Below are 27593 nucleotides of genomic sequence, written 5' to 3' on the forward strand. Positions count from 1 at the left end.
ATGTAATCCTCCACCCGAATATGTGCATATGGACGGCTGAATTTCGAATTTGTTTTAATCTCTTTCATATTTTGTAAAACTTTAAAGAATTTTTGATTAACAAACTCAACGAGTTCAGAGCGAGCACTGTACGGAAAATAACAGTTTTATCTCCAGTGCGGAAATACTAAAGATATGCTGTTTTCAAATGTATGTCGTTTATGGACGAAGAACATGATATTCAGTAAATATAGGTAATACACAAAACGTTTAAAAAAAAAGGTCCCTTTTGGGCGTAATATAAAATCTGAGTGCTTCTAGATTTTATTTTACATTCCCCCCCTTCATTACACTCAGAAAATTTTATGCTCCGAATTTTATAAATTACTAAAATATTCCACTTTAATGTTAATAAATTAATGATGATATAATCAAATAAATGATCGTTTTGTAATGTTATTATAGTTTTGAAAATCACTGCCTGAAAAGGGTCATTAAATTTTTTAAAAAAAAGTTTTCAGATCTTGCTTACTTTTACTTTATTTATTTCAAAGCATCACGTACTATCAATCTTATTTAATTTTACTTTATTTGTACGCACAATTAAGTTCATAAATTTTGTGCCAGAGTTTTTACCGTTTTACCAGAGAAAAGATGTTTGTAGAAGAATTAAGCGTGAAAAAAATGCGCGAAATGCAGTAAAAAGTGCTTTAATGAGATATATTAAATCCTATTTGGAAAAAACTGTGGCTTTCATAATCTCATCACTGTACAACGTATCACATTTAATAATTAAAAAGAGTTATGTGATACAAACGCCATAGGTTTCAGTGTTAAAGTAAACCAGATCGTCCCTACTCTTTGTTGCCGACATGTCGGTGACGCGCGCCCCGCCCACTGGGTTTGTCTATATCTTATAAGGTCCATGACTGCGAATATGGGCACGTGGAAGCCTGAGTTTGAAATCTGGAATTTGTTTTATTATCAATTTCATATTTGTGAACCTTTAACGAATTTTTGAGTAACAAACTCCACGATTTAAAGGCGAGCAATGGCAACATTCTACGGAGGGGAAAAAGCCTTTTATCTCCAGCGCGCGGAACTGTGTATCGGAAATTCTAAAGATCTGCTCATTTTAAAATTATTTTGTGACGTTGCTATTGAACTAATTTTTATGGGTTAAGTGACTAATTGTTATGGGAACATGATATTTAATAATTAAAGGTAACACAGAAAACGTTAAAAAAACGCCGCTTTAAACGTAATTTAAAATTTGAAACATTTCAGTTTTTCCCCCCATATTTTGTGAAACTCGGAAATTTTGATTAACAAACTTTGCAATTTGATTAACACTTTTCGAAATAAAGCAGATTTTTATTTCCAGCGTGCGAAACGTTTGCCACTCAGAGAAATGAGTGAGAAAATTAGCGTTTTCAGAGTTTTTAATTAATATATAGGCTAATTAAAGTCGTACGAAGATGAGAATGGCCGAAAAGGCTTCCTTTGAATTTTCGGAATCCCAGAGTACCTTTGTCAAAACTCAATTCCGCGCCTTTCCGGAAGAGGTAATGCAAAAACCAAACGGACAGACGCGCATGGAACAAGCAAACGCATGGATTTTAATAGCATAGATTCTGTCTTTCTTATATGAAAGGTAGACTTAAACAAGCACGCCAGATTTGGATTTGTGTATTTATGAAATAAGATTAGGTTATAATCCCGATAAATCAATTTTTTTTTAAAAATTGAACGGAAGTTTTTCAAAAGTGTTTATTGTTTTCAGTTCACGGATTTCATGTCCGGGCAAGATAAAAATTAATGCTAATTGAAGGAAATATTTCTTTTTCTCAAAACGGATTCTAAAATGGACTCAGAAGAGATTTTTTCGTGATCTGTACGTACGTATGTATCTCGCATAACTCAAAAACGAGAGTAGCTGCATAACATTGAAAATTTGCCATATAGAACTGCTGTATCGTGTAGTTATGCACTTTGCTTTTTCATCGGAATCGGCCGCACCAGGCGGATATTCACACTCCGTTAATCGGCTCGGTGCGCTCAGTATTTTTATTCTTATAGGTCGGTAAATTGTGCATTTTCTCCTTTAAAAGTGGCTGAATTATATTCTTGTGTTCTGGTTAAGATTTTTAAGATTTAAATTAATGTGCATGCAATAGTTATAGAATTATCAATGATTTAAAAGTTTTAAGTGACGCTAAGCCTAACGAGGCCGCCATTTGTTTACATTTGGAACTTTTAGTAAATAAAGCCATTTGGTGCACCAACTCCACAGTTTTTTGCCCAGTGGAACCAAAAGTTAACTTCAATGTTCTGCATAGAAAATTTAGTCTTCCTGCCCGCCGGCCGAATTGCTTGTTTTTGCCTAGAACCGCTAATTTTAAATATAAAAATTTTTTTAAAACTATATTCGGTGTTTGAGGTTTTTCTGTATTTTACAATTTATGAGTTTTCATGTATTTTTGCCTTGCTGCGAAGTGAGAACTGAATTAATTGAATGAGAAATATATCTGTAATGAAATTCGGGGAAATAAGTTTAAATGAAGTGCAGCAAAAATGTGGGTAATTTCATACCCCGTGCAAGGAAGTCATAGGGTATCCACATCGGATATTTTCTGTCATGTGACTCTTCATCCGTACTCAAAGCAGTCTGTGAAACAGCATACAGTTTAGGTGATCTTCGAAAACGGAAATTAGATTCTTATTCAATTATTCCATAAAAGAGACTCTTTACGCTATTTTTGCTTTTCGTCCTTTCTCGTGAAAGCGAAAACCGTTTTCGGATTTCGCTCTCAAAGAGGAAGAAATTGCTAGCTCAAATTTTTCTTATAACCAAATTAGCGTAGATTTACTTTCATAAATTTGTGAATATCTGTAGTAATATTTTTATACAAATTTTTTAAACTATCATGATGTTATGATTATAGCTATGCAAATAACTGTGTATGTTTTTATTACCTATGGTGCAAAAATGTTTTCGTAACATTTTTTGTTAAGTGTCATATTCAGCTGTACGATGGTAACCTAAGCATTTGTATTAAAGTACTTGAATTTTGTAGTTAATGATTTTAGTTTCTTGTCATATGATGGTGCATCATCTGTATTCAGCGATCTAAATGTTTTCTTCTCCTTCCAGTTTCAGATGCTGCAGAAAGTAAATTTGAATTGCTTCGCAGCTGCAGAAAACCAGAATCTAATCATCTAGATCTCCAGAAAAGAAGATTTGTATGCTTAGCTTGTGTCTTGAAGATAAGAAAGGTAATTTACCCTAAGGGTTTCATGTTTTGCACATGTTTGATAAGATGAAACGGAGCTGATTTTTGTGATATTAGCTATTTTAGCGAGAAATATTTTATTTTTTCGAAATGTCATTCCCGCAGGACGTTGAAGTAGCATTTCTGCATCTACAAAAATCTGTTTAAAGCTTCCCATCTTAAAATGCATTAAGTCTTTTTACACACATAATATAATACCCACGTATGTATATAGTACCTGAATATGAGTATGTTGTATGTATATTTGCATGCTATAATGTACATAAAATATGCATACACACCCACACATATGTAACCAAGAGACCATAGTTAAACCAATACTGGTGACAAACTGACATGAAGAATATAAATCTATATTGAAACAAAAAGAAAAAAAAAACTAATAAAATAACAAATAGGAGTCAATTCTTGGTCATTTTCAAGGAGTAGCCTAAAACATTCAGAAGCGTGTGTCCGAATTATATCTGGATTACTATCAAAATAAATGCATGAAATAAATAAAAAATGAGCGTTAAAAACGAACAAATTTAGAACTAATTAAAAATAATATTTCGAAAACATTAAAATTTTTAGCCCAGAAAGGCCATTAATTTCGTTTTGGCATTTTTTATTGGTCTACTATAAAAGTCTGAATCATTTTTTGTCAACTTCAAATTGTTGCCGCCAAATATTAGAGCCTTGTATTATATTAAATTAAATTAAATAATGAAGAATCTGCGTGAACTATGTTTCTCGCATTGCGTAAAAACAACGGTACTTAGAGACATCAAATTTTGAATAGTGTAGTCCTCCACTCGAATATGGGCATCTGAAAACTCCAATTTAGAATTTGTTTTATTATCTATTTCATATTTTGTAAAACTTTAACGAATTTTTGATTAAAAAACTCAACGATTTCAAAGCGTTCCATTTAACATTAACATCGTAACATCGTACATAAAATTGTAAGGTCATTAAAAATGCTAATTAAAATTAAGATAAAATTTTTTTTTAACCACTCATCAAGATATAATCTATTCTGAAGTAACCCTAAACTAATACTACAAATTTCGAGTGTTTGAAAGGATTTTCCGTGAACTTTTTAAACAGAGAAATCTAGCGTTAAATTTCAATAGGGATTTTTCTCAACGTCGGAGGGAAAATGATTATTTAAAGGGAACATTTCAATGCCTTTTAAGCAGGAATATTTTGTTCACATTTTACTTCATTTTTATTACCATCGGATACCATCACGTGCAACGTACCATCGGATACCATCACGTGCAACGCAGTTTGATTCATTTTTTGACTCTTGACTGGTTCCTTAACTTTCCGTAATCTCGAGTCTAATTAGGATAGTTAAAGTGCTTCTGCAATGGTTAGTCTTTTTTTGTTTGAAACGTCGTCTCTCTGATTTCGTCCAGAGAGTTCTTTAATCTGTTTTGCCTGGTTCTAATTCTTTAAGTTCTTATGCAGGCGATTCTATCAAAACAAATGACGCTTCTGTTGTTTTGTTGCATCTCAAATTGCTCTCCACGTGTCGTGGCAATCAATCTTTTCCGTTATAATACGAGAAATTTCATTTACATTCCCGTCGCTGCCGTATAATCCTCTTATTTTGAAGTTTGTAAATAATTATAACTTTACGCTCTTTGAATAATTATAGGAATGAAGTTCTCCTGTCTAAGTAGTAACTTTAAACCTTTTTAGAAATGATCGTTCTAAGTAATCCGATTAAATATTTCTGAAGCTTCGGAAGTGTAAAGAGAGAAGCTAGCTTTTCAGAGTACTGTATTAAAAATTTATCGATTGTATTGTTAATTCTAAGGATATATTTACGATAAAAATATCGGCAGTTCTGAAAATTTTGCACGAAAAACAGTTGAAAGAGAATAAAAAAATTCTCCTGAGGTGTAAAGTGATTGAATATTAATCACAGTTTCAAAACGATTAAAAGGTTTTAATTTTAAAAATGAATGTAATATTTTATTGAATTTCCCATCAATTAAATATTTATCGTGTCGTGTGAATAACTTTAGTAATAGTTTAAAACTTTTCCTAAGGCGTTGTACTATTTACGAAACAATAAACAGTACTAATACACTGTACTGGACACAAAACTGTTCACAGAGCAGTATGGACTACGTTATAAGTGCTAAGTTATGCTTAGTATAGTGTATATTACAACTCTGTATAATTTATTCTGTTCTAATCGTGCAGTTTACTTTGTTCAGAATGAGTTGAGCTACTTTTTATAATAATTTAGACTTTTTTTTTCAATAATTATTTTGTAACGCTTGTATTATGAGAGATGTTTAACTATAAAAGTAATTTTTATGCTCCGTTCTTGTACAGAATTCACCGTAATGACTCAATGAGCAAACTTGTACACTGTGGGGGGGGCAGTTCTATATCTCCCTTTCTACTGAGTCGATGGACGAAATTCAACTTTCGTTTTTCATGTCTCGAAAGCGCAACTTAGGATATGTGTTATATTTATGTATAGTATTGGTCTAATATAGGTATTTTGATACAAGATCGGACTTTTTCTGAAATTACATGCCGATTTTTTTCTATATTTCTCTTCTACCACACAAATAACCAGAACTGCCAAGTTTTGTAAAAATCGCACCAGTAGTTTTTAAAAAAACAGCTCTGAAAATTTTAGCGCCTCAAAGGTAATTGAGTTTTTTTATATATATTTATTAATATCTCCTTTTTTATTAAACTTATTTGATGCTTCCTTCCACATTACGGAATTTAGGTTCATTCCAAAAAACGTTTGCCTTTTTTTAATTCATTTTTGAAATTTGTATTTTTAAATAACTTTTATAAATTTTTCAAAAAATATTCTGAATTATAATCTATAAAATTTTTACCACCTTTTTAAAGTAGATGTATTCATTTCTAAGCATATCTGCAAAAAATTACAATTTTTTATTCAAAATTTCCGTATTTATATATTGGCGCGTTTTGAAATTTGGCCTATTTGTTGAAAGCGATAATAACATCAAATGTGATTTAGGCACTTTGTTAAAATTATTTGAAAATGGGAACGATGTGACTTTTTTTCCGCTCATGCACAAAGGAAGGGAAAGAAAAATAAGTTGCCATATATTAAGAAGTTTTTTTTTTTTTCTTCCAATGGCAGATTGTGAACGATTACAAATGTAACGCAGTTCATTAATCTATACAAGGCCGGATGTGGTGGTCTGTTTATTATGGGGGCACCTAACAGGTGGACCACCATCGCCTTTCCTGTGAAGGGACGGACAGTTACAACCATGCCTTCTCCGGGATTCGAACCCAGGCCCTTCGGCATCGGAGGCAGCTTCCCTGACCACCATACCGACTCTCCGGCAATATTAAGAAGTTCACCAAGTGAATTATTCTTGGCGCAAACTGAAAATACACGCCTAGATAAATTTGTGAATTTCTCCGTAACTTTCACACCAAATTTTACAAAATTTAATATTTAGGCGTAATTTGAATCGTAGAATCGAAATACTAAAAAAAATGGTATGTTATTTGAGTTAGTAGTGTTAGTTTACCTTTCTGTCTTCCCTGTTAATAGTAATCAATAAGTGAGAAGAAGGGATTCCCAACAGTGTTACGCGTCAAATTGGTATGAGATTTTTGACTCTTGATTGATAAGAATCTTACAAGATGTCAGTGGGTCTCAGATTTATTCGAGATTTAATAAATTTGGAACTATCTCAACGCAGATAGCATGACTGGTGTAAGTGTTTTATGCCACGCCAGGCCAGGCCAGGCCAGGCCAGGTGAGCCTCATGTTCGTCTGGAGAAAATCTCAACTAATGAAGACAAGCTAATTTGCCTTTGATGCTTCAATGCGGACCAACAAAAAAAAAAAAAAAAAAAAAAAAAAAAAAAATCACTTCAGAGAAATTGCTGAACTTTTATAAGTGTAGATTATGTGGAAACATAAGTTAAAGATCTTTTTAAATTTAGCTAGATTTAGATTAGGCTCCCCATCTTCTCATGCTTGAACATGAAAGAGGATTAAATACAGTCACACAATACAAGTAGGATATTCTACCACTTTCAGAACAGTCTACTCTTAGTATCGTATTTCTTCAGTGCACTTAAAGAATTTTTTGAAAGAGATAAATTCCTGTGTAATGAACTGATTATTGAGGCCATCAAAGTAAAAATTAAGAAAAGAATGCAGGGAAAAACTGAAAATTTCAGACTTTAAATTACGCCCAAAAGGGCGTTTTTTTTAACGTTTTGTGTGCTATCTTTTTTTATTAAATATCATGTTCTTCGCACTTAAACCATGAAATTAAGTTCAACAGCATTACCGCAAAATAATTTTAAAATAAGCGTATGTTTAGAATTTCCGATACACAGTCTCACGCGCAGGAGATAAAAATGTTATGTACAATGTTGCCTTTGCTCGCTTTGAAATCCTTTGTTTGTTAATCAAAAATTTGTTACAAAATATGAAATTGATAATAAAACAAATTCCAAATTAGGGTTTCCAGATGCCCATTGTAGGTAAGCGATCATGAAGAGCTCCAAGTATCCAGAGGTATAGTTACAAGATGCTTTTGTGGTCCGTAACTTTTCAAGGATTAAGCGAAGTTCACACACAACATTAATTTCGATGATTAAACACTATATACAACATTATATACCGGGGGTGGCCAAAGTGCGGCTCGCGAGCCTGGTGCGGCTCGCGAGCCTGATACGGCTCTAGCAGTCAATTGTGCGGCTCATGCATATAAAATATATGTATGAAATATGGTAAACTAAAACGATTCAGTGTAAAAAAAGAAGTAATTAATTAGTTTAGTTATCAGTTAAGTAACAAAGTTATCAGGGATTTCTTTCTATTTAAAACCTCCTCCACTACTTCTATAATGATGTAACATGAACTTGTGGCTTTTAGAAAATCTAGGTGCGGCTCTCGAACATTCCTGAATTCAAACGTGCGGCTCTTACTGACTTGAAGTTTGGCCAACTCTGTTATATACATATTCAGATAGACAGGATTTTAGCCCCTTACATATCCAGTAGACGCTTCAAGATATGTGTGTGCTCACGATGAGTTGCAAGATCTAACTAACTCTTTTGGCGCGTTAGAGCCACCTACAGTAATATTTCATAACACCCATATTCGATGGAGGATTACGTTATTCAAAATTGGATGGCTCTAAGTATCGTTTTATCATAATGTGAGAAACATACATACATTTATGCAGATTTTTCATTATTTAATTTCCTTAAATATAATACGGAGCGATAATATTTGGTGGCAACAATTTGAAAATTTAAACGGACATTTAAAGTTTTCGATGCAAAAAGCGAAAACGAAATTAATAGCCCTTCAGGGCTAACGGCCTTTTGGCTAATAATTAATCAAAGATTAATGGTTTAAGGAGCTGGGCGTATTCATGTAGCACACGGGGAAAACTACGAAAACTCCTATGCTGCCAAACAGGCCGCCAGGTTCTTTTCGCTGTCATAGCTCAAAGCTTCTACTGAGAGTTAGATATATCCTGGATGATTTAACCCTTTGTACTCGAGAGCTGACTCTTGGTCACCAGTTGTTCGATTCGGCAACTTGAGAGATTTCTCTCGGACACCACTCGGTTTGACGCGATAATTTGAGAAGTGGCGAATTCAAGTCAAACTACCTTTCTTACTGTTCGGATAATGGTGGACCTAACTGTCAAAAGATTTTTAGACATGAAAAATTAGAAAAATTCCTAGGCGCTTAAACAAGTCTATAGCTTAGCAGGTGGCTAAATAAAAATAGTATAAGTCGTTTCATTGTATTCAGCAAAGCTTGCTGATAAATTCCTCTACATTTGAACGTCCCTCGTGAATTACTAGTAATTTTCAAATTTTGATAATCGTATAGTCATACAAAGTCATATAAAATAATCATAGTGTAGAAATATTATAGCTCTGAACTTCGTAGACGGATGAGCATAGTTACGATTTGCTAATGAACAAACCACAAGTCGCATTTTTTACGGTGTAGCCAAAGTTTTGGGCCTATTATGTTAATCGTATGTTTCATTACATCCTTTCACCATTTCTGGCAAGATAGTTTTTGACGTTTTAAAAATTACTAAATGTGTATATTACTGGCGAATTTCGACTCGAAATGCCCTTTTAAATGCAATTAATTCTGGCGAATTATGATCTAAATATTATTTTAAACTGCATATTATTGGCAAACTGCCTTAAGTAATTTTTTAAAATGAAACTAATATTGCCGAAATGCAGCGTAATACATTTGTCATCATTACGAGAATACTCGTAGTTGCCAAACCGACTTTACTTGCCAGCTACGAGATAACTCGTTATTGATCACTTTACGAAAATGACAGAATAGGAGTATTGCCGTAGCAAATGGATGCAATGTTTAGATGTTTGGCGTGTAGGAAAGGAGTAAGTAATAAATACATTTGGCGTACTGAAATGGGTCATTTTAATAATCATTATATTTCTGAATTATGATAATTATATTTCTCAAAATATAATTATCAGAATTTCTAAAAATTATAACTAAATATTGAGAATGCAAAACCTTTTTTTTTTTTCGGGGGGACGGTGGAAAATAATATATCGCACGTGAGGAGTTTTGTGTCGCAGAAAGGCAAGTATTGCTTATTTTCGAGTTATCTTATAACTGCCATAGAGAGCAAATACATTATTTCGTATGCCGATTACGACTATACCCATTTAAATTAGGTTACTTAAAGTAATTTGTTATATCTGTATTTAAATGGTAAAACAACCAGAAATAATTTAAAAACCTTAAGTTGAAGATATAATCTTGGTGCGTGTGAGCGGACGCATTTAATCAGCTTTGGCAACGAACGTGTTAAATGATCGTTAAAGTAATATATGCGATTTACGAAGTAAGTCCAGTTTCAGCAGGTAAAGGATATTTGCGAAGTAGAACATAAACGCAATTTAGAAATGTAACAGGAATTATAATATTTAATTCCTTGCTTTATTTGCATGATGGTATTGCTTCTGCAGAATAATTCTTGAGAGATTAATTAGAGAGATGACACTTATTAGAAGACTGAGCACTACGTAGTTATAGAAATATAGTTCTACTGCGGCAAACACAACCTTGGTTGGCATTCTGCCAAACCCCTCAGCATGATACAGAAGAGGTGTTAGTTACTTGCCGCAGAATGACAGGTAACATAAGAGTTCAAACGGGATTCAAAGAAGTATGCAAAACTGTAATCTATACATTGATAAAAAAACTTTGTCATAAGTATAAAATTTTATTTTCAATCTAGATGATAGCGTGCAGGCTAAAGAATTTTGCAAATGACCTACTATAACCTCTTAGAATATTTATGATAAACATTGAAAAGATAACACTTGTTACAAAATATTGTTAAGAGGTAAAATTAAATTTACTTTTCTAAGCGATTAACTTGCGCTTGTTAAGGAAGTCATTTCTAAAATATTAAAGATAAATAAAATAAAAGATCTTATGTATAATTGATCGGCATTAACATCAGCTTATGAAGGATAGGATTTTTCTTGCAAATTTAAAGTAATGACACCCGTTCGAGGTCTTAACAAGCAGTTTTGAAGAATTTTTTGAAGGAAGAAAGACCTATAAAACCTATAAAATCTATAGACCTATAAAATCGAATATATATAGACCTATAAATATAGACCTATAAACTCGAAATTCTAGGCTTCTCATTATGCTAGGCAAAAGATTTAGGATGGATTTATTTCGCTGAAAAATTAAAATTAACTGTGAAAAGTACACAAAAAGTTTTCTTGCATAAATTCTTTGTTGAATATCTTTATTTCTCTAATTAATTAATTAATATTTTCCCCTCGGAACATACATTTCATTAATATTGCCGCTGTAATTCAAAATATGTATTTTAATTAAACTACATACATCTTCCAATACTTGCATTTCTCGCACGTATTCGCCTTTGCCATACATTGGGCGTGTGGTTCCGTCACAGCTGATTAAGAAAAACGATAACTGATGAACGAAAGTAGATTTTGTCTATTAATAAATTTACCAAGGTGCGAAGAAAATGAGCTTCTTTAATATCACGATTTATTTGAAGTGTCAGGTTTCGACAGGCGAATTGCTATAATAGGCGTCACGTTCGAAGCACTCTTTATAATAGAAATGCCATGAGAGTACGTAAACACCAAAAAATTAATGCTCTGTTGCACTATATATTATTTTGCAAAGAGAAGCAAGAATTGATTATCTCTGAAACATAAGACAGTAAAAGTTTGGTAGATTTAGATGGTATGTATGGGTACTTGAAAGTGGTCAATAGAATCTCATAACTAGTGAAATCTAAAGTATTGTACAATAATTATGATAGTTAATAATTAGATGTTTTCTAGTGGAATTGCTCGCATTTGTACTGCATATTTTCATTTTAAGGGGGCTGTATACTTTCGAACACTTTTTTTTTAAATTTTAAGTTTGTGCATTTAATTTTGGGTTTAAAGTAATTAATGATGAAAACAATGAAGAAGCTGAGATATTTAATGACCATTAATTTTCTATTTTTGGAGTAAAGTAAAGAAAACAACCAAAAAACTGCAATATTTAAAATAACGTAGAAACACTGCGTTAAAAAATGTATAATATATTTTCATATTTTGTAAAATGCAAACCCATCATAATGATATTCTCAAGGAGGTTGACTATTATTTTAAAGCTAGGAAGTTATTTAATATTTTTTGAGCTAGAATGTGCAATATAACAAAGAAAGATAATATTTTCTTATTAAAATTCATGTTTAACACAACTTTATAAAAATGCATTTATCAATTAGTAAATAGTTTATCTCCTTACACGAAGTGTTCTAAACATGTATACCAAATTGCATATGATTTCAATCATAATTTTTAATGACATTGTGATTCTTGTTAGCATTAAAACACGCAAAAAGCGAAAAACGAGACAAACGTATTTAAAGAATTCAAACACTCGACTACCTACTTTCAATCAGTTTATAAACTTAAAATTCTCCTGCTTTATAACTAATGACCTCTTGTTTTTCAGAATTTACATTTTTTTGTTTTCTCGCAGCTTTTAAAATTTTTCTCTTATTTTTAAAGACAAATTATGGAATGTCGTTTTGCATTGTCGATACTGTTAACTTCGAATCTTTCATATTCGTTTGCAGTGTAGTAACCAATATCTGTACCTAACTTACCATCTCTATACCTAATCTATACCAATATCTATACCTATAAAAATTCATGAATATTACTCAGTAATAAATAAAAAAAAGGCTTAACAGCAATGTAAACGCAGAGAATCCAAACACGAACAAAAATGCATTAGTAACTTCATAACACACAGCTTGAAAATATGCTAGAACTTTGTTTTGTAGCAATTATAAAAATACATTTTGGTCTTTAAAATGCAATTAAATAAAGTTTTAAGCCCCGAAAATAAAAGTAAACAACTGCGACACATCCACTTCGGCCTTTTAAATATCTACGTCTTGTGCACTTCCGGTAAGCTTTTCGAGGGCAAGGTGTCAAATTAAGTATCATAACTCCGGTTTAAATGAACGTAGGAACAAAATTCAAACAGTTTTGGAAACATAAGAAATAAGACTTTCATCAAGCGAAAGGTTAAAAAAAACACCCAAAATCTTGGTTTCTAAAGGTATACAGCCCCCTTAAGACATTTTTGTCTGTCTGTCATAGTGCTTTGATGCTTCAAATCTTAAAAACAGATATTGTAGCTTAGTTATTAAATAGGCCCGTGCTATGATCGTTTTAAAAATTCGTGCTGTGTTATATTTAGTTAAACTTCATTTTACTGTTATTAGTCTAAAGGGCCATTACTTTCGTTTTGGCATTTTGCGTTGGTTCACTATAAATGTCGGTTCACTTTTCAAACTGCTGCCACCAAATATTATCGCCCTGTGTTATATTTAAAGAAATTAAATAATGAAGAATCTGCCAAAATGTATGTATGTTTCTCACATTATGATAAAACAACGGTACCTAGAACAATCTAATTTTGAATAACGTAATCCTCCACAGAATATGGGCATGTGGAAGCCCTAACTTGAATTTGAAATTTGTTTTATTATCTATTTCATATTTTATAACACTTCAACGAATTTTTTATTAACAAACTCAACGATTTCGAAGCGAGCAATGCGAGAACTTGTACGGGAAAAAACATTTTTATTTCCAACGGGTGAGAGTATACATCGCAAATTCTAAATATGTGCTCATTTTAAAATTATTTTGCGATATTGCTGTTGCATTGAATTTTATAGTTTAAGTGCAAAGAACATTTAACCCTTTCTGGCACACTACCTTTTAAAGTCGGAGTTTTAATAAACAAAAAAAAGTAGGCAATCTAATTAGGCCTAGAGGAGTACACAAGTAAAATTTTGTGAAGGTAGCACTTATCGTTTTAATTCTGTGGGTTGCGCAATGTGGCCCAATGATTGAATAGAGCTTCGAAAAGAGTGCTGAAACGAGCATTGTTGTCAGTGAACTGACCGATAAGATGCGGAGAAACAAAGAATACAGACTGCCAGTTGTCATAGATTATCGGTGAGCCCGGTCTGGGCACACCTAAGGTTCGCCGTTTGATTTTAGGCAAGATTTCAAGGTAAAAATAATATAGAATAAGGAGATTAGCGTACAGCCAAAAAATAACATAGAAATTTCTTTTCAAACAATTCCTTTGATACCCTAAAGAAATCTGGAAGATTTTTTTGAAAAATGAGTGTCTTAAAAAACTAAACATGGCTAAAATATATGGACTGGTTTGTGTTGAGCTGCCATCTGCTATAAATAAAGAAGGTTCAGAGTATAAATCCTTTTTTATTCAATTTTTCTGTGCGTACAGGAGGAAATTTTTAGGTGTGTCCAGACTGGACACACTGTGCCGCAAAGGGTTAATAAATAAAGGTAACACACAAAAGGTTAAAAAAAAAAAAGACTCTTTGAGCGTAATGTAAAATCTGAAAGCTTTCAGTTTTTTTTTTTTTTTTTTTTCTTTTTTTTAATAATGCCTTAATGCAGCAAATCTTAAAAACAGATATTGTAACTTAATTTAGTTACTAAAAAAAAGGTTATATTTTATTTCCTGTGCCATGATCGTTTTAAAAACTCACGCTGTGTTATAGTTAATTAAATTTCATTTTACTAATGTTTTTATATTTAAGACGTTCTGAGTACAAAGTTTTGAAACTGATGAGTACTCAGATGATTTTATATTATACACGAGTACACGAGTTAATATTTTATATATTTACTCGTGCATTTTATTCTGTACAGATTTCAATCATCAGCTGAATCAGATTCAATCAGATTTAACACTTTGCACTCGAGGGCTTTTTCGCTCGGGTGAACCGCAATTCGAGACTATTTTCCGTATATTTGGTGAATTTCTTACAGCTAACTTAAAATGATTTCACAGAAATCTAATAGTTCTTTTATGTCTGAAGATACTTGCGAGCCTTCGGCTCTTTCTCCAGATAAAAACGCTATTCTTTTCGGTATTTCTTCGAATTCTGTACACGCTATCCATTCTGGATTTACCGTCTCATCTGCGGAACTAGTCTCGCTTTCACATTGACTGTCTATTATTCTGATTTTTCGCTTTCTTAAACCTCTTATCTCTTGCTTCATCGCAGTTTTCCTGCTCTCTATCATCAAGTAATCTACGGACAGAAGTAATTTCGTTCTTCATCAACGAAAAATCGAATTCACCTTTCATTTGTTCTGATTTCATGCTTATTGGGCTCCGTAGCTTTGAAAATAATATTTCTATTGCCACGACTGTCGAGTTCAAACTAACGTTGAAAATGCTTACATCTCGAATTATCGCGTCAAACCGAATGGTGATTGAGAGTCATCTCTCGAGTGTCGCATCAAATTAAGTGGTGACCGAGAGCCAGGTCTCGAGTGAAAAAGGTTAAATCATCCAGGATAACTCTCAGCAGAGGCTTTGAGCTATGTGAGGTGCTGTGAGAAAACTTCTACACTTGATGGTCCGTAGATTTTTTTAAATTATTAAGCAATTAATTTCGAATCGTTTTGGGGAACAACAAGGACTTAATTGTAAGTAATATAGTTTAGAAAATTTTTTTATTAATGTACAGAGTTTTGTACTTAATGATAAATGAAATTTCTTTGACAACATATTTTTTCTTTTCTGACCTTTTCCTTTTTCTTTTTAAAAAATACTGCTGGCATCTATTTTATAGTATTCTTTAAAACTGCCTATAATCGAAATGAAGTTACCGTTCTTTTTTGTTGTTGACTCAACATTGTCAGTCCAGAAACATTTTTAGCGTAGTCCTTTCTACAATTTTTTGGTCAGTTACGTTACATTATGCTATGCCATTCTACCTTCTATTTATCATCTCTGTAATTCAGCAAGGTTGCCTTTGCGCAGAAATTTCTGCTTTACAACTGTTAACGGATAGATAGGTAGGGGAAATAGTATATAATAGATAATATTCAACAATATTTTAATATTTCGTATTTATTTTAACTAACTGTTATGAAAGTGTGGGCGTTGGAATTTATATTTTTCCTTCTTGTTAAGAGGGTTGTGGCCAAGAAAAACTTAGGAACCTCTGATCTAGAGTATACTTCTGGGAGGTATTTCTTTCTACTGCTGGGTAACAGGTTTCTTAGGTCTGATAAGGTTTTAAAAAATTCTAGAACCTTTCGCCTAAGAAACGCTGTAAATGCTGTTACAATTAACGCCTCCTTTAATTGTAAGGGCTAAAGTTGATGTTATGCTTTTGAACAGAAGTTGACGCTCGCTTTGGATTTGAATCCTTAATAAGATACGGAAATTTGTGACTTTATTATCGTTAACGAATGCGGACGCATAATAGTATTCATTATTCGAAAGTCCTCTTGAGGTGACAGGAGAACTGGATGCGGAGGCCTTCAGAATTCATAATTTGAGGCGGTCTCTTTCAAAACTATCATACAACTATGCAGGTCTGGCTTTATAACATACCTTTACATATTTTTTAAAGTTTTTAAATAGATTAGAGCAGGCATTCTCACCCGGTGGTACGCAAGAGAAAAATAGGTGGCTCGCATAGAAACAAAGTATTTTTTAACTATTAAATTCAAAAATCTCCTGAAGAAAAAGAACAAGAGATAGGGACTTTCTGTTATTGAAATCTAACTGAAGAGTTCAAAAATTGCACACTTGTTAACTTTAGACTGAGCTGAAAGAAAAAATTTAAAGGCATTTCAAATAAAGCTATTAAGTTTTTTATTCCCTTTTTGTACAACCTGTTCATATGAACAAGGATTTTCTTCCATATTACATTTAAAAAAAAGCATGACAAAATTAAATGTGGATCCTAATTTACGGTTAAAGCTAAGTGAAATATGACCAGACATAAAAAAACTGATCTCTCTTAAACATACCCAAATTACACAATAAATTTTAGAATATAATATTGTTGCGTTATTTTCTTCCTTCAATTCGTACGGATTTCGTGTGGATTTGGAGTGAATAATGACAATACTACTTGATGAAATATCGAAACACACTTTATTGGCCGGTATCAATCAGGACAGCTTCAAAATCTCGTTTACAGTCGTCGAACTGTTATAAACACGCTGACATGATCAGCGACACAGCTTTCAGGTTATCAAGCTATCACGGTGAAGACAGCTTCACGGCTAAGCACTAGAGTACAGCTCCCGATTCTGCTGGGTCGTTCTCGGAACTCCACGTACTCTCGAGACTCTCCACGCTACAACTCGCGATGCAGTCAACGGCACACAGAGCACGTCTCCCGACTCTTCGGTTCAGTCGTTCCCGGAGCTCAACAAGCTCTCTCGACGATGTACTAACCGCGATACACTAAGAGACTCCTTCGGTGAACTCGACGACCCACTCGGCACTCGCTGCCCGGCTGTCAACTCGATCGACTCCGCAGGAATTGACCCGCTAGACGAGACACCAAATCGATACTAACTAACTCGCACTCCAGATGAGGCACTCTGACTCGCCCTCTTGATGAAGCACACACACACACTGACTGCGGACCAGCAGGGTTTATATAGTTTTTGGCTTGTGCTCGAGAACATTCTGGGCTAAACCGGTATTGATGAAGCACACACACACACTGACTGCGGACCAGCAGGGTTTATATAGTTTTTGGCTTGTGCTCGAGAACATTCTGGGCTAAACCGGTAATAATTCGTTCCAGAAGGTTCTCCATCCGTCCATGGCATATCGCCAATTTTATCGCCAAATGGGCGATCTCTCGCCAAATGTGGCAACCATGCTTTTCCCTGCCAATTTAAGGCAACCCTAAAACTGCTTTGCGGGGAAGCCATCTTACCGCGCCTGTACATTTCGTAACAATATTTTATAACTTACATTTTAATAATTAAAATAGTAACTAATTTTTAATCTAATATTTGTATGTGTGCATATTTAATACCGATAGCCAATAGTTTGTGCAAATGGCAAAATATATTTCTTTTAATATTTCTGTTGAGAAAAGGAAAAATATTCATTGTAAGATGCAGTGGTGGTACTAGAGTTTTTCAATTTTTGTTTAGATCGTTAGCGTTAGTCAAAAGATTGAGAACCAGTGGATTAGAGCATTCTTTAATTTGAAGAGTCGAATAATAACTACTCTAATAATTAAAGTGAAATGACCATGCGTGTACAAGTATTAAAAAAAGAATTATATATATATACGTAAGATAAAAAAATGTGTAACTTAAAATTGCTAATTTTATTTTAGCAACAGCCCTTTTAATTTCTCGTTATAATTTGAGTGCGTCCTCTTCCTGGATTCCAAATTGCGTCATATCTGAAAATGTATCCACGTTATGTCATCTTTAATCCTGCAATGCAGTTAGCTGTTGTCTAGTCATCGTTCAAAATTTAAACAAAGATTCAAGTCTTTTAAACACATTTTACTGAAATGCGCGTTTACTATTTGCTTATTTTCTTCTCACTAAGATGTATTGTTACGTCACTCTGTTTTTTTATGTCATCCGTTGTCTGAAAAATTTGATATGGTTCGAAAATTATGGAGTGCTTATGTGTAAACGAGAATATGTGTGCTCAATTATTTATCAAGAAACAAAACTGTGTCTTGTTATCTACGACGTCTGCGACGAGTTTTTTCTTCTCCGTTATGTCATCTGATGTATCTGCGTTATCTTTGAACACTCAAGTCATCTACAACGAATTATCAGCCACCCACCCACACATATACATATTGTTACGAAAAGTCCAGGCGCGGTAAGATGGCTTTCCCGCGTAGCAGGTTTTGGGTTGCCACATTTGGCGACAAAATTGGTGATATACCATGGACGGATGGAGAACCTTCTGGAACGAATTCTTGCCGGTTTAGCCCAGAAGGTTTTCGAACACAAGCCAAAAACTATATAAGCCCTGCTGGTACGCGGAGAATGAGTGCGAGATAGCTAGTCTCGAGTTAGTCCGTGCGGAGTCGATCGAGTTGTCGCGAGTGCCGAGTGGGTCGTCGAGTGTATCGAGAGAGTCTCTTAGTGTATCGCGGTTAGCGCATCGTCGAGAGAGCGTGTTGAGCTCCGGGAACGACTGAACCGAAGAGTCGGGAGCTGTGCTCTGTGTGTCGTCGAGTGCATCGCGAGTTGTAGCGTGGAGAGTCTCAAGAACATGTGGAGCTCCGAGAACGATCGAGAAGAGCCGGGAACTGTACTCTGGTGCTTTGCAGTGGAGCTGTTTCCACCGTTATAGCCTGATAACCGTATAGCCTGTGTCTCTGATTGTTCCAGCGAGTGCATAGTAGATCTTCGACGACTGTAAAACGTGACTTGTCTTGATTACATTGGAACTGTCTTTGTTAATATTGGTTAAATAAAGTGTATTTCGATACTTCATCAAGTGCTGTTGTCATTATTCACTCCAAATCCGCACTAACCCTGCACGTACGAACGTGAAGTAAAGGCAGAAAATAACGCAACAATATGTATAATAAATATTTCAGTTTTCAACAACAACAAAAAAAAAGTGATCCTTTAATGTCACGAACCTAATTTTAAAAATGATAGTGTTACGAATTTTGTATTTAGACAGGTAATTTTAGTAGAGTTATAATTAAAATTTTTGTATTTCTCCGTGTAATGCAGCGCGAGACAAACTTTCAGAGAAAGCTATCTCGGTAATTTGTATTAAAATTGAATAAATGTAATTGACCACTATATTAGCTGTAACCGTAATTCCATCCTCGTATTGCTTTCCAGTAATTTCGAGAAGCAGAAAGTACTAGAAATATCTCGTGGCCGGTTGAAAACTATTTAAGGCCGAAGAGAGAGCATATCAGTTGCTTAGTTAGCTGCTGTTGTTATTGTTGCGAGTTCAGCCTAAGATCGGATTAGCTGTCTCTTTAGATTCGGTTTGCATTACGTTGTGGTTAACGTTCTTAGTAGTGTGAAGTATAACTACTGATTATATTGTGAACACTTGTACGAATTTTTCTGTGGAAGATTCCGGAGTTCTGAAACATTTCTTTTGGTAAAAATGAATTTTATTAACCTATTATCGGACTGCTGCATTCAATCTATTAAAATCCGTCCGCATGCGCCAATAGTTTACCACAAGCTATCAGCATTTAGTTGCTGTAGTCAAGCAGATAGAGATAAAGAAACGTAACTTAAAATATTGATAAATTATATATTTGTGAGTGAAAACAATAAATCAACTATATTGGACAATATTTTGTAATAAAATGCTGTCACTTTATTACGATTCTTAATTTCTTTAGTTTTGAAAGTGTATTTAATACTATTAAATACACTTGCAAATATTACCTTGAAAATCATTGGTCTTTTGACGAAGAAAATGTTGTCGATCAAAAGATCTTTTCGTTTTCTCTGGGTTTTAACTTTAAAATCCTGTACATCTTAATTTCATTAGATTTGATCCGGTTTTAGTTCATCAAAAGTGCAGAGACACCGATTGCTGTTGGATGGCTTTGTGACCTTGTCTGCCACGATCTTCCTTAACCAGTTCTGTAATTAGTCCCAAATGCCAATGATTTTATCAGATTTAGAGACAAGAGTAATAAACTCATTCTTAATTTATTACATGTTATGCGTAACACCTATCAGGAAATGTTTTGATAGCCACTTCTATAGCAGTGTGACTTCTAGGTAGACAAACCTGCTGTTACGGAATTAATCGCACCACATCCATCGAGTGTTTCACGTCTTCCCTGAAATTGGAGCACCAATTTGATATTTACCTGTAGCGTGTAATGGTGTGATTAGAGTTTCTGTCTGCGACTCCATGACGTAATTATAGGTGCAGCCAACCAATTACTAGCGCCACCATTGATTTCGACGAAGATGACGTCCAATCACTATTTTGATTGATGGCGGCAAGCTCCGCAAATGGGAAAGCGATGTTATATACTTTTCTAATAATTACGTAGGTTGTTCGTTAACTTGTTGCAGCGATATCTTTGAAAGGCCTTAGGAAGGACATTATGAAGCTTCACTTTCATTTTTACTCAGTGGGTTTGCTTCTTCTTATTTGTGGATAGTTGGTAGTAATGTTAAATTTACTTGCAGAGCACAGTCAGTTTATAAAGCTTGGTAAACCTATTCTTTTTTTTAACGGAGATTCTAAGTGTTATTAAGGCTGTTCGCATATTTTTTAAACGATTTTCATTGTATTTATAGAAATATTTTACCCCAAATTTTCGTCTTTTAAATGCAAACCCTTATTCTTCACTATCTTTCTACACTTTAATTTTGAAGACAATAAAGCTTTTTTTTAGTAGCGGAAGAGGTATTTTATCCCATTCCTCTTGAACAGATTTTCAAAGACCAAGGACGTTTGTAGGTCGACGTCTGGACAACACGCTTTTAAAAGACCGAAAACGCGAAAATCCGTGAGTTGATACAACAGGAGACTTGTTAAAGATATGAATGAAGGGATATCTTGATACACGTTTCTTGATCCATTTTTTTTTTCAGGAAATTAACGATGGATTTTGACCAGCGGCTGCTTGTTTTCCTTGATGCAGCTCTAATGATTGATAGTACTGTGGGTAAAGAACAAGGTTTTTCATATTTGAAAATTGAGGCTAATGTTCTGTTATCAGGATCGGATACAGAAATATATGCATGGATATATGTGTTCATATATGCATGTGCACGTATATATGTAGGCACGAACGTATATGTGTGTATACATACATGCACACGCTCATACATTCATACAGTTCTGAATCAGGTCCCGATAACAGAAGAGTACCTATTTTGGGTCTAAAATATATTCCTGATAATGAATAGAGTTGACCGTGACTGTTTTCTGCACTCTTTAATTTTTATTTCTCGTTATATCAAAAACCAGCAACATCCATAAATCCCTTTGAAAAACGTCCACCAGCGGCCGAGCGGTAAAGTCGCTAAACACTGGCAGTTCGGTCCGAGGTTCGAATCCCGCGAACGGGCTGGTTGCATGGGCATTTTCGTGGTTTTCCCCATGTGTAACGTGTATACAAGCCAATTCCCCTTAGAAAATCCTCCACGAAGGCATCCCTTCCCTTAGGCAGATACCTCTCGAAGCTTTGCCATAATCACACACACACACACACACACCCTTTGAAAAACTTTCTTTAGATTCTTTGAACCATGCTCTAAGAGTTTTGTCTTCTCCTTGATGATAATAAATGGATCTCTTTTTATTTCCTTCATTTAAGTAAACCCTAAGATTCATCTATCGTGGCAGTATTTTTCCATTTTTATCCGAATAATTGTTTGTCATAGAGAATTTGTAACGCTTTTTGTTTTAGGTAATATGTCGAAGACAGAAACGATGTACATTACGTTTTTTCGCCCTTTTACAATTCAAAGCAGCATAATTCACTTTGTTTACAGTCGGCATTGAGGAGCATTTGAATGATTATGCAACTGTCCTTTGAATTCTCAGATTGTCTGTCTTTTAACGTTAAAATTCTTACCTTTGTAACATTCATAACATTTCATTTTTTCCTTGGATACGTAATTTGAATAATTTTTCTCTGGAAGCCAAATTTTGATGTTTTGTTCTCCTTTTTTACTGAAATAGGTACAGAAAAATCATATCTTTCACAGCAGTTTTTAATAAATAAATATGTATAATTTTCTTCGTAAGGAGCATAAACATATCCTTCCGTCCGTTGCTTCTTTAAAAGCGCCATTTTGCATGCAAACAAAATTGTCCAAAAATATAACTGCAGTTAAAAACATTTTTATAGCAAATCAGATTCGTCTAGAAATGTGGGAACAGTCTCTGTAGTTAATGAATAATCGCGTTTATCGGAAATGTAGACTATGATCGATTTGCACGGACCGGAATCGATACTCTATATGTAGCGTATCGGTTATAATACCAGTTATATTGCAAGTTTAGTGGTATCAGTCCATTTACTTTTTCCTTGAGGATACAATCTGCGCAAATTATTAAGAAAGAACTTTCTACGAGAAAACATTAGGCCTCTCGTATCCTCGGTGTATTGCAAGTTTAGCCCAGTGTATTGCAAGTTTAGTAGTGTCAATCCATTCTCTTTTTCCTTGAGGATACAATCTGTAAAAATTATTGACAAAGAATTTCTAAGAGAGAATATTAGACTTCTCGTAACCTCATTGTATTGCACGTTTAGTGACAACCCGTCGTCTTTTTCCTTGAGGATAATATCTTCAGAAACTATTGACAAAGAACTTCTACAAGAAAACATTAGACCTCTCGTATCTTCCGTAAAGCCCAGTGTAATGCAAGTTTAGTAGTATCAATCCATTCTCTTTTTCCTTGAGGATACAATCTGCAGAAATTATTAACAAAGAATTTCAACAAGAGAACATTAGACTTTTCCTATCCTCAGTGTATTGCACGTTTATTGTCAATCCGTCGTCTTTTTCCTTGAGGATAATATCTGCAGAAACTATTGATAAAGAACTTCTACGAAAAAACATTAGACCTCTCGTATCTTCCGCGAAGCCGAATGTTTAGTAGTGCCAATCCATTTTCTTTTTCCTTGAAGATACAATCTGCACAAATTATTGACAAAAAACTTCAACGAGAGAACATTAGACTTCTCCTTAGTAAAACTCAGTGTATTGCACGTTTAGTGTCAATCCATTGTCTTTTTCCTTGAGGATAATATCTGCAGAAACTATTGACAAAGAACTTCTAAAAGAGAACACTAGCCTTCCTATTGCAAGTTGAGTGCCATCCGTTTTCTTTATCCCCCTGTGCACCTACAGCTATTAGATATTTTAAGATAACCATGTGGAATGAAGATCTATAATTGTTTTACTTTCTTTCAGTGCTTTTAAAATTCGTGACAGGTCGTTTTGCTGTTAATAAAAATCTTTAGGTTTCTATTACGTAGCTTTTTATTATTCATGTATGATTTTTACCTCTGTTCTTCAGAAGTTTCTTTTTAACTCTTTCCTTCGCAAATGGTATACTTTGAGTGATTTTCTCATGCCAATTTCCATGAGATATAATTAACGCTCCGTATGCATACGATACTTATAATGCGTATACGAGTCAGCTTCCCTTAGACCCAGCTATCCTCCACCAAGATATCCCTCCTCTTAGGCAAATAGCCCTCAAGTGCTTTGCCATTTTTAAATAAGCTAAACCAAACATATAATATTCACCATGTAACATCTTAATAAAAGATTAAAAAATTGGCTTACGGTCTGCAACGAAGTTCTTCATATCTGTGGAAAATAAGAAAATTATTCGAGAAATGTAGAATATTTTTCTAACATATATATATATATATATGTTTACCACACGTAAATAAATTTGGAATGGAAATACATGTCAGATCTTTAAAAGGTAATACAATTCAGCTCACAGTAGCCATTAAAGACCGGTATCCAAGGTCAACGGATCTCCTAATGGTATTTTACGAAGCTTGTTTCAGTTTATTAATTTTAAATACCCGTGTCGTTGATTTGATTTACCTGAAGCTATCATTACAGCAAAGGATGTCAAAAGTTTTAGTTTTGTCAGATAATTACGTGGGTTGTTAATTGGACTTTTTCTCTCATTTAGCCCGAGAACTGAAGTTTAATTACTGTTAATGTGTATTTTGAGGCTATGTATTTAAACAACGCGTCATCAGTTCGGGACTATTAGCAAAAGCCGCCACTTAAGTGGTCAATTAAAGCTGATTTATTAATAAAACATTATCATGCGTCCGTATGGCTGAAGTCAAAATAGATTCAGGCATTTCTATAAAATTCCCGCAAAAGAATTATTATTAGAGAAGTGAAATGTAAGATTAGTTCGATCAATTAGATAGAGATTAGTCAAATCGAGGGCAGTTGGATCATAGTGAAATTTCCGTAAAGGTCAAAGCTGGCCTTCGCTGAATTATGTTTTTACCGAAGTTAAGCTTTTCACTAGCCCTACTATGATATAAACCATAGCTGAAGCTCTATTGTTTGAAGAATTCATGCAGGATTAGGTAATGAATACGTTATCGGCAATGTATGACAGCCAGCACTTTATGGAATCCCCCAAACTGGACGGCAATATATGAAACTATTAACATTTCCTAACAGTTCTATAGAATGCCAATGTCTCACCAGTGGGCGAGTGGTAAAGTCGCTGAGCACTGGTAGTTCGATCCAAGGTTCGAATCCCGCAAACGGGTTGGCTACATGGGCGTTTTCGTTGTTTTCCCAATGTTTAATGCGTATACTAGGCAGTGTCCTTTAGAAAGTCCTGCACGAAAGCATCCCTCCCCTTAGGCAGATAGCTATCGAGGCTCTGCCGTAATGACAGAAAACAGGCTATAGAAAAGCCAAATGGCAAACCGGCAAAGTACAAAATACATTTCCGATTCCTTTCGAAAGTGAACGCATTTAAGACATTCATTTCATAATTCCACAATTTTCATACATTGTTTTCTTTATTAAGAAATTTTTGTTTTGCACAATTTACATTTTTTTACTGATGTTGAATAAGAGTTTTTTAATGCGGCTCTTTCATTAATATTTGTATTTTTAAAGAATGCACGTCTTTTAAAAAATACCCTGATCATGACCTTTTTTCATACTTTGTTTAAATAACATTTGTCGTTCCATACTCTCATGATTTTTCATACTGTATAAGATATTTCTCCCGCCTTCTTAGCAGGCCTTCGTAGTGTAGTGGTCAGCAAGCTGGGCGCGTATTCCAGAGATCCATGGTTCGATTCCCGGCGAATGTATTGCTCATTTTTTTTTGTATTGCTCAACTTTCATACTTTATCTTTGCCTAAATATCTTTGCCAATTTTCATTCTATAGAATGCCTAGGTATTATATACACTGCCTTATTCTCATATATCATACTCTGCCTAAAAATGCCAGAATGCCAGGCATTCTACAAAATGCCTAGCTATTTTAATGCCGTGGTTTCACGCATTACCGGTAACAAATAGACCAAATAACTGTCGTCTCTTCTTCATTATTAGAAATAACATTGTATATGGATGATACCACCGCTCTCATATGGATAGTACCACTTTCATTTTCTTCAGATTAGAAACCCGTACTAGGAGTAAAATAATTATCATCTTTTGATAAACAATGTTTTCATCTAGGTTTTAAAATATTTGTTTAATCAGTAAAGGTAAAGCAAACGAAAACTATCTGCCTAAGAGTAAATTTGCCTTCATAGAGGATATTATAAAGGAAACTGGATCGTTATATATCAGAAAACTACGAAAACATAACACAGTTCGTCGTTCTTCAAATTTCAAACCTCGATAGAACTACCAGTATTTAGCGGTCTTATCCAGACGTCCGCTTGTGGATATAGTTTTTTAAAGAGGGTCCTATGTAAGTTAGCTAGGACTTGGTAAAATCTTCTGCTTCTAGACCAGCTTACCTTGAAAGCATCTGAAAGAAATATATTATTCAACTTTCAGTTTTGGTTTTAAATTCTTTCTGAATTTGAAAACTCTACTAGGGGACAAGATACGAAAGCAACTGCACTAGAATAATTTTTCCAGATTTTAAACTAAATCATGCTATAAGTAGAATAATGGATGTTTTCTCTAAAAAAATCTATGTTAAAAGTAAAAAAATGTCTTTTTTATTTAAACAAAATCTACGTGATAAGTGGAATAATGTATATTTTATTTAAACAGTATCTACGCGTTAAGTAGAATAATATATATTTTATTTAAATGAATCTACTTGATAAGTAGCATGGTATATGTTTTATTTAAACAAAATCTATGTAATAAGTAGAATGACGTATATTTTATTTAAAGAAAATCTGCGTTATAAGTAAAATGATATATGTTTTATTTAAACAAAATTTATGTTATAAATATAATAATGCGTGTTTTGTTTAAGAAAAGTTCTTGATTTAAGTCTACCGGTTAATAAATCTCATCCTTCGCGTTATTAAGATGCTACGCGAACCAGCTGGCTGAATAGGCGTTTTCGTGGTTACCCTCGTGTATAATGTGAATGTTCCGATTAAAATTCCCTCACGAAGGCCCTGCATTAGGCAGATAGCTCTCGCTTACCTGTATAAAAATAAACAAAACCAAGCCAATGAACCATGAGTTGAAGTGGTACAGAGTCACCTTTTCCCCTGCATTAGGCAGGTGACGGAGGACGGGGACGCCTGATGTTTAACAGAGGTAAACAGGCATATGTCCCGCGCCCTCCCCTATCTAGTGGCAGCAACTCCCAGGAGCCTCATGAGGCCACCTTGGGAGTTTATTGAAGAATTTTACGTAATTGTACATGGCCATACAGAAGCGTCTTAGGAATACATTAGTTTTGATCGATAGGCGGATGATTTGTTACATCTTGGTTTTTAGACACTGTTAGACACTAATTACAGCATATACATACACATACAAGTACATACAATTGCACATATAAAGATACATACAAAACACTTGTAAAACACATATAAAAGCACATATATAACACATATAAAACATGTAAGCACATTATATAAAAATAGAAATTAGATACTAGTTTGCACACACTTATACAAGTAAAACACATACTTATAATGAAACATATTTAAGCTAATATATAGTATACACTTACACTAAAGACACATTTAGATCATTTAGACACATTTAGATCACATATCACATGTAAAATGCGCAAATAAACATACATAAAGCATGCAGGCACACTGTAGAATATTAAATTTTGTTATTAGATGATATAGTAATTACAGATGAAACTTTACTCTGGAGAATACATTATGCAATACGTTATATCAGGTACACAATACTTTAGCTCCGCTATGGTCTTGATAGAAAACACCATAGTGGATGGATCGGAGATTCTGCCTCAC

At 34.0% G+C, this 27593-nt stretch overlaps 1 protein-coding gene across 1 annotated transcript in view; it reads left to right on the top strand.

The window, feature by feature from the left end:
- The window catches only part of LOC118184952 (uncharacterized), a 721540-nt gene that overhangs the window by 144880 nt on the left and 549067 nt on the right, over positions 1-27593 (top strand). Inside the window, exon 2 of the mRNA XM_085811107.1 lies at positions 3134-3255. The gene's annotated coding sequence lies outside the window, so the exon portion shown is untranslated. The remainder of the gene's footprint in view (positions 1-3133; positions 3256-27593) is intronic.

This window comes from Stegodyphus dumicola, chromosome 2 (genome assembly GCF_044657685.1).
Source record: "Stegodyphus dumicola isolate Sdum_Otavi_A_Nest chromosome 2, ASM4465768v1".
Classification (NCBI taxonomy): Eukaryota; Metazoa; Arthropoda; class Arachnida; order Araneae; family Eresidae; genus Stegodyphus; species Stegodyphus dumicola.